The 7,974-nt window shown below is 38.3% G+C and overlaps 1 protein-coding gene and 1 long non-coding RNA gene across 4 annotated transcripts in view; one reads left to right on the forward strand and one right to left on the reverse strand.

Moving 5' to 3' along the window:
- LOC110302842 overlaps positions 1–7,699 on the forward strand; it is a 7,845-nt gene extending 146 nt beyond the window's left edge. Inside the window, exons 2-5 of the long non-coding RNA XR_002378862.1 lie at positions 2,221–2,288; positions 2,959–3,089; positions 4,496–4,581; positions 6,555–7,699. This is a non-coding gene — a long non-coding RNA (uncharacterized LOC110302842). The remainder of the gene's footprint in view (positions 1–2,220; positions 2,289–2,958; positions 3,090–4,495; positions 4,582–6,554) is intronic.
- Lama2 (laminin subunit alpha 2) overlaps positions 1–7,974 on the reverse strand; it is a 601,578-nt gene that overhangs the window by 387,212 nt on the left and 206,392 nt on the right. The window lies entirely within an intron of this gene.

Consider the following 7,974-nt stretch of genomic DNA (forward strand, 5'->3'; position numbering starts at 1 on the left):
CAAGATGGCGCTCCCTGCTCCTGAGGCAGAGGGCTCCTGTGCAGGGCAGACCACTGTCTTCCGGCTGGGAGGGTGCCGGATGTCTGCGGCCCCAAAAGGGTGCTTTCTCAGCGGCTCTGTGGCTCCTGCCTGTCCCAGAAGCTGTCTGCCTCTGTGGTCCTCACTCTCACCTGTGCAGACTAAGTTCGGCGGAGTCTGAGCCAAGATGGCGCTCCCTGCAGGGCGGACCACTGTCCTCAGGCTGGGAGGGTGCTGGATGTCTGCGGCCCCAAAAGGCCACCGTTCTCTTTAACCTTGCTTAGTCTCAACGACTTGTGGTCACCCATGGTCTCCATATACTATGTTTCTATTGCTTCTCTCAAGACAGAACACATACCCATAATTAGAGTACATTGCTATTATTGCTGAGTTAATTATTATCATTAATCTCTTACATACATACATTCTACTTAAGACTGAACATCACTCACCTCAAAAATCAGGTCAATGCATTCATGTCACATGTTAGAAAAGATAATTTAGAATTTAAAAACATTGGTTAAAATATGCAATGTGATTTACCTTAAATTTAAACCTATATTGCAAATTATCTTTAAAAAATTCTGTGTAGAAGGTGAGTGCAGATTACTGAAGAGGTTAGAAGAAGGTGCCAAATTCTCTGGAGATAAACTTAGAAGTGGTTATGAGTTGGGGGCCAGGAACTGAATTCACACCCCTTGCAGGAGCAATAAATGCTCTAAACCTCAGAGTACTCTCTCCAGCTCTACATATTATGTTAGAATTATGTTTCAGGTTATACATTCTTTTTAAATTCATAATTCTGCCTACTTCTCCTTTAAGCCAGTAGTATCATAAAAACCTAAGAGGTTCATTCACATTTTTATATATAATCTTTTAATGTAAGTTCTCATTTCTATAAAGTAAAAAGCCATATTTTATACATGGTTCACTAGATTATGTTCATAAATTGTGTTTCCTTTAACTCTGAGAATCTAAGATCATAAAAGGGCTGATGTTTGTTTTCAGAAAAACATTTATCTGACAAGTTGAAACGTTCATTGTATTTTTCATTTTCCATGACACTGGTTACCCATGGATGACTGGTAACATCAGCCAGTTTCAGCCATGTGTTTGGCATCATACATGACACTAGTTTTGTTGAACACAAACATTAAGTGTTTCTTGAGTCTGGCTCATCAAGAGAGAAAAATTTCAAAGTAATAAATACTTCATTTTCTCAGTATATACAATTCTACTTGAAAGGCTTTCAAAATACCATAAACAAATTAACTTGAAAACAACAATCTCTCAATGTTTGCATGTATAAAAAAAGCCAAAATTGAAAGTTATATATTAATATCTAGTGTTAAACAAGACTGTCCATTAGTGAACAGGTCTATTAGTCAAACATTTTTCACACTTAAAATGAGTTTATTCTTCAAATATTCCATGCTACTGCGATATATTTTTCAGTGCACAGCAGTAAGTTCTGACAGATAGCATAGACTATGAATCCTGAAGGTTAAGTAGCATATGGTAGTAAAGTTTAGAGGCTGACCACAGCTTTCCTGCTAGATCTAGAGCTCCCTTCTCTTGTCAACCAAGAGGCTCTAGAGCATATGCAATGTTATTGTGGGAAAATTTACCTTGAACACTGGACTTTGCATTTTAAAGGCTGTTCTGTGACTTGTGAAAGATGAAGCCACTTCTCAGGCATGGAGCACCATCTTTACAGACATCTTAGACAACATCAGTGTCCTGTTTTATAATCTCCTTGAATTTTATTGCCAAGTGCCATTTCTTATGTAGAGTCCAGACTACTGTACAGTGTACATACATTCTCCACACAATCCTGAATAGATCCTTTATGTTTCATAAATCTCAGAATGGATTTCTGCACTTCCCTATCAAAATTCCCCGGATTCATCCTCAACTCAGTTGAGAGCAACACCATCTATGCAGTGGCTTCAACCCAGGTGTACTGACTGGTTTTGTGTGTCACCTTGATACAAACTGGAGTTATCACAGAGTAAGGAGTCTCCCTTTAGGAAATGCCTCCATGAGATTCAGCATTTTCTCAATGAGTGATCACAGGTGAGAGGGCCCACTGTGGGTGATGCTATCCCTGGGCTGGTAGTCCTGAGTTTTATAAAAAAGCAAGCTGAGCAAGCCAGAGGAAGCAAGTCAGTAAAGAACATCCCTCCATGACCTCTGTTGCAGCTCCTGCTTCCTGACCTGCTTGAGTTCCAGTCCTGACTTCCTTTGGTGATGAACAGCAATGTAGAAGTGTAAGCTGAATAAACCCTTTCCTCCCCAGCTTGCTTCTTGGTCATGATATTTGTGCAGGAATAGAAACCTTGACCAGGGACTCATCTTTTGAACCTCTCATCCCCTTACACCCCATGGAAAAGTCATTAATACATCCTCTTGGCATACCCAGTTAGTCAGGAAATCCTACTGGCTGCTATTGCAAGGTGTCTGTTCTTTCAGCCATTCCTTACACAATTCACTGCCTTTGCTGCTCTCTAAGCTACTATGATCTATCCTCTGAACTGTTGCCAGTCTCCTACCTGCTTTGCTGCTTCCAGCAATCCTTCATGGCTCCAACCTTAACCCAGAACAGCTGGAGCAAGAAGTGGGGCAGAGAGGGTGTGGAGAACAGCAGTTTATTTACTGAAAGTTGCTTTGAGGAGTGCTGGGCATGACTCGAGTTTGGATGGTGGTGCCGGTTGCAAAGCTGTTTTTATTCTACCTGTGGCTAGCCTGCTCCTGTCAGAACTGGTGAGATGTTTGGGAATGGACATCCTCAGAAGCCTTTTAAAAAATATTTAAAAGACTGTTAGGGCTCTGAGATTTCATCCTATTTACAAAACTTAAGTTAGAAGATACTGTTTTATCGAGTCTGGAAGGACATGTGCAGGCCATAAATGAAGGTAGATCACTCATACTCAATTGCAGGTTGCAGAGGAGTACATATGGTGCTAGTTCCCATGGCTGCACATACTGGAGCAAGGCAGGGACAGTTATGTCTGAGCGAGCTGTGAGCAGTGGATGATGAATCCCAAATCTAGGAGCAGCATTTTTATCTGGTATGTGCTGACAGGTGCTTAGCCCTTCCTCTGGATGTAGAACTCACCCATTCTTCCAAATTTTATCTGCCCTTGGCCTCCAAGAGAAACCACTTATGCTTGAAAGACTGCTGTCCTGTAAACAACTTCCAAAAGATTGGACCACAGATGATTCAATCTGTTTTCAAAGCCCACAACTGGTTTGCCAAGGTTTCTGAGTTTGAGCCTTAGCTTTCAGATTTTTTTCCCACATATATGACTTTAAGTTATGAAATACAATTAAGAAGAACAGTTATGCTTACACCACAATATTCTTGCCCATTGAATATCTGAGGTGGATTAGCCTTGGGAGAGGCAACCTTAATACACATTTCTTCCAGTACTTTGGCACTGACAGCTATGTTGATTAACTCATACTTAATTTTGTAAGTGTCTAAAACTCTCATAGCTTCATTCTGTCTGTGTTTTTTTTTAATTAGGTATTTTCCTCATTTACATTTCCAATGCTATCCCAAAAGTCCCCCATACCCACCCCCCCCCACTCCCCTACCCACCCAGATTTTAACTATTAGCTGAAACACTTTGTTTCACAGAGGGACACATGATGTGACTCACATGGCTTCGTGCGGTATTTCTGAAAAGCAGGCATTCATATTAGCCATTTTTATAAAACACTTTGTGGTTTGTTAATGAACATAAAAGCTGTAGTGAATACAACTCCACCAGTAGAGTGTTACTTACTGAAGCTACACCAGAATCATTTGCATCACAAACATGGCCGAGGCACCCAAACCATCTTCTCACCTTGCAAAGTTACAGTTTATGATACAAACATGAGACATGAGATCTACTGCACTAGGAATGTTGTGATATTCATGGAAATAGTTAACTACAAGCACCCTATGCTGAGCAGATCTCTGTATCCTCCTTGCTTCACTGAACCTTTCTTCCCCTTAACAATCTTTAACATGACCCTTCTTCCACAGTCCCTGGTAAATACAAATCTCCTCTCTACTTCTATGGATTTTGACTATTATGTGCCATGTATAGGGGAAACCTACAATACTTCTGCTGTGTCTGGCTCATTTCATTTACATGCCTTCTAGTTTCAAACACTTTGTGTTTCATTGTATTTCTTTCTTTAAAGACTGTACAATATTCTACTAGAAGAGGTACGCACCACATTTCCCTATTTGTCCACACACAACCCTTTGCTTTGCTTCTATGTCTTTGCTATTATGATGAATTCTACGAAGAATGCTAGGGTCTAGCTGTCACAATGAAATGCTAATTTGAATGCCTCAAAAGGAGAATAGATAGTGCTTTTATTATTAAATGTTCTACCCTGTGTGCTGCCTATAACTTCAATCCTCATTAGTTAATTCTTGTGGATATAATGGTATTACTTATGGTCTCTATTTTTGCAGGTCAGAAAAGGTTACAAGATATTAAAGAATTTAGCCAAGAACACAAAGTTGAAAAATTGGTAAATGAGACTCAATTCTAAGAGCTGGTGAGCTGGTATAGGCCATGATGAACAAAGGGAACATGGTGAATGCAGTGGGCGGGCCAACTCCTCCAAAGTCCCAGTCCAGCAACCTGAGAATGGCTTGGTTTCACTAATGCACAAGTCTTAACATTGTTTAAGCATTATAGCTAAGGTGCTAAACTTTATGTGTCATCTTTATTTCTGTTGTGCTGTCTAGGATCAGAGGGCCTCACATAGACTTAAATAGCTGGAAAATACAGAAAACCACTAACCCTTCCTCAGTCACCTTGCACTGATATTTATTTTGATCACAGTATGATGAATATTACCTTTGTAAATTTCATTTATACCCAGGTGCACAGACAGGAAAGCAACCTGTGCAGGTGCTCGCCCACCTGGAAATCATGTTCTGTAAGGAATAAGATTTTTTTTTTTAATTACTAAGATTTTTTTTAAAACTGAGTCACAAATGTAGAAAATATCTATTGCCTCTGATATTTGTTCATTTCTATATTACTAGCTCCCAGTATGAATGTTTTCCATAGAGATTAACTGAACTATTTCACAGGACATTTACATACATAGAAACTGACCACATTGAGTAATGTCTGAGTCTGATTCTACATTTTAAGGAGGGAGTGGTCTCTCCCCATATAACTCTGCAATAGATATCCTGATAACGACTAGCAGTCACCAACACAGCTGTTCACATCAAACAGGATTCCTTCTGCATCCTTCAGCTGAAGTGACCACCCTAGGAAGTAGCTGAGGGGTTAGGCCATTTTTAGACCCTCAATACCCCAGTGTCTTATAAATGACTATGACTAGTTTAAATTTCAAAACATGCTGTTTCCAATTTGCCACTGCTTTTTAATTGAGTTGTATTGCAGCTTTTTCCAGACTGTTAAAGAGTCTGTTATTATGATTAATCTCTTCAAAAAAACCTGTGTGTATATATGACAAGAAAGCAGAACTTCAGTTGTTTAGGAGAACAAAAGGACTAAAGTGGGGAATGAAAAAGGGAACAGGATGCAGGTGAAAATGCTAAATATAGGTTATATACTTGAGAGAAAACTTGGAAAAGAAAAAATCTACCAAAAAAAAAAAAAAAAAAAAAAAAAAAAAAAAAANGTGAAAATGCTAAATATAGGTTATATACTTGAGAAAAAACTTGGAAAAAAAAAAAAAAAAAAAAAAAAAAAAAAAAAAAAAAAAAAGAAAAGAAAACCGTACAACAAAAACTCACTTGTGTGGGGCTGAGAATGTCCAAACTAGAATCTTGGTAACAAAACAATTGAACTTTTCCAAAATGGACAGTATCTAGTTCTGCTAATCTCTCTGGAAATTGCTCACTCCAGGTGTTGGGGGTGGAGGTGGGGCTCTGCCAGGTTCCATGTGTGAAGTTTAGGGAGATCTTTGTGACAACAGAAACCTCACTAAAAACACAGAGATGAAATGATGCTACTATTGAAAACTGTACATGCATAAGAATGACTCATCCTAAATTAAAATATACAGGTCAAACAAAAACGCAGTGGTAAATCCCACCAGAGGACTCACAGTAAAAACAGAAAGTATACTTACTAAAGACGCTGGTATCCTCAAAAAACAATTTTAAAAATGTGTTTCTCGTTGAACTTTGAAATCTTCCAATTTTAGAAAGCCAAGTAGACAAACATCTCAAAGCAGGGCAAGTACAATAATGAGGGTGATTCATTTGCTCTTACAAGTTTCTGTAAATAATTATTTCTGTAAGTACATCCCAAGCCCACCATCAGTGAGGGACAATTGGGAGGTCTCTGACTTCTCAGCAGGGGCCTCTAGGCTAATACACACTCCCACCCACTGTGACCACACCACAGGGCTCTGGGCAATTTAACTTCAGATACTGTTATTTCCTTCCAGGATTGACAGTGCTGCCTTACAAAGCACACTGATTCATGTGGGTTAAAAATATTTTTTCCATTCATGAGTGATTTTTTTTATTATTATTAAAGGCACCAAAGGAGTTTCAAGACTAGGCATTAGATGCTTTTGGATATTTCACAGACACCATCCAACATTTCCTTCTTTTGCCTCAAAGGCAAAGGACTGCCCAGATCTGCGGGGACAGTGTGTTGGAAGATTTTACAAGCTACCATGAACAGACAGACAGACAGACTGAAGATTCACAGTGAGATTGCGTGAAAGAGGGTAAATGAGACTTTGAACAGAGCAGGACCAGAAACAATAGCCAAGTCATGAACGAGAAGGGGGCTGGCTCTCAGGCCAGGGGATCACATTGGAGGCCAGATGTTTCCACCGCACTAAACATGCTCCTTTAAAATAGTTCATGGGACAGTTCCACTTTATTTTTTTAATCCTAAAATCTGATTTCTCTTTCAATTCATAAGATAAGTATACATTTCTACTCAGTCTGATCTTCAGAAGACTGACCAAATTCAAGGTTTTGTTTGACAGCCAGCAAATGGGACAACTTATGTGACTAGCCAAAATTTTCATGAGTGACCTGACATCCAGCAGAATAATCAGATACTGGCAGAACAAAACTCTTGTTTGATCTCATTATGTTTGACTTTCATTTTCTAATAGATGATAAACTTTAAAATGACACAAATATTTCATTATAAATCTTTCACTGTTTTCAAAAATCCCTAAACATTTAAATGTCCATTTTCCATGTAGGCTTATTACAATGGTGATTCTAACCCAGATGGCATTTTAGATGCTTGGACAACTTTTATTGTTGACCTTTTGTGGGGCAGTGGAATATGAACCCAAACATTCAAATATCCATCTGAATGTCTCAGGTTGAAATAACTTGAAATGTTAAAATAGCACTGATATTGAAGTATTGAAATTTTGTAAAGTTGAAATAGCAACTTCAAAATGTTCTTGATGTATTCCCTATATAATGTTGACAATTTCTGCCTATAAATAGAATTTTTCTTTCTGACACTGGTGGATGGATATTAGAAAGTATGCTTCAAGCCTTTTGACTTGACAACACAGATATAGCTAGGACCTGTATAAATGACTTCTACTAATTAATCTATGAAAACTTATATGTGTCAAAGCACATATAACTATTGTTCTGACTATATCATGTGCCAGTGTGCATAAAAAATAAAATATTCTATATAATTTCTTTGTTTTAAAATTTATTTTATTTATTTATCTTATTTATTTATTTTTTTTCCCATTTAATCTCAGATGTTTTATTTTATGTTCTGTATTTTCTTTTTCTTTTTTTTTATATTTTTATTACATATTTTCCTCAATTACATTTCCAATACTATCCCAAAAGTCCCCCATAGCACCCCCCCACTTCCCTACCCACCCATTCCCATTCTTTTGGCCCTGGCATTCCCCTATATTGGGGCATATAAAGTTTGCAAGTCCAATGGGCCTCTCTTT

This window comes from Mus caroli, chromosome 10 (genome assembly GCF_900094665.2).
Source record: "Mus caroli chromosome 10, CAROLI_EIJ_v1.1, whole genome shotgun sequence".
Lineage (NCBI taxonomy): Eukaryota > Metazoa > Chordata > Mammalia > Rodentia > Muridae > Mus > Mus caroli.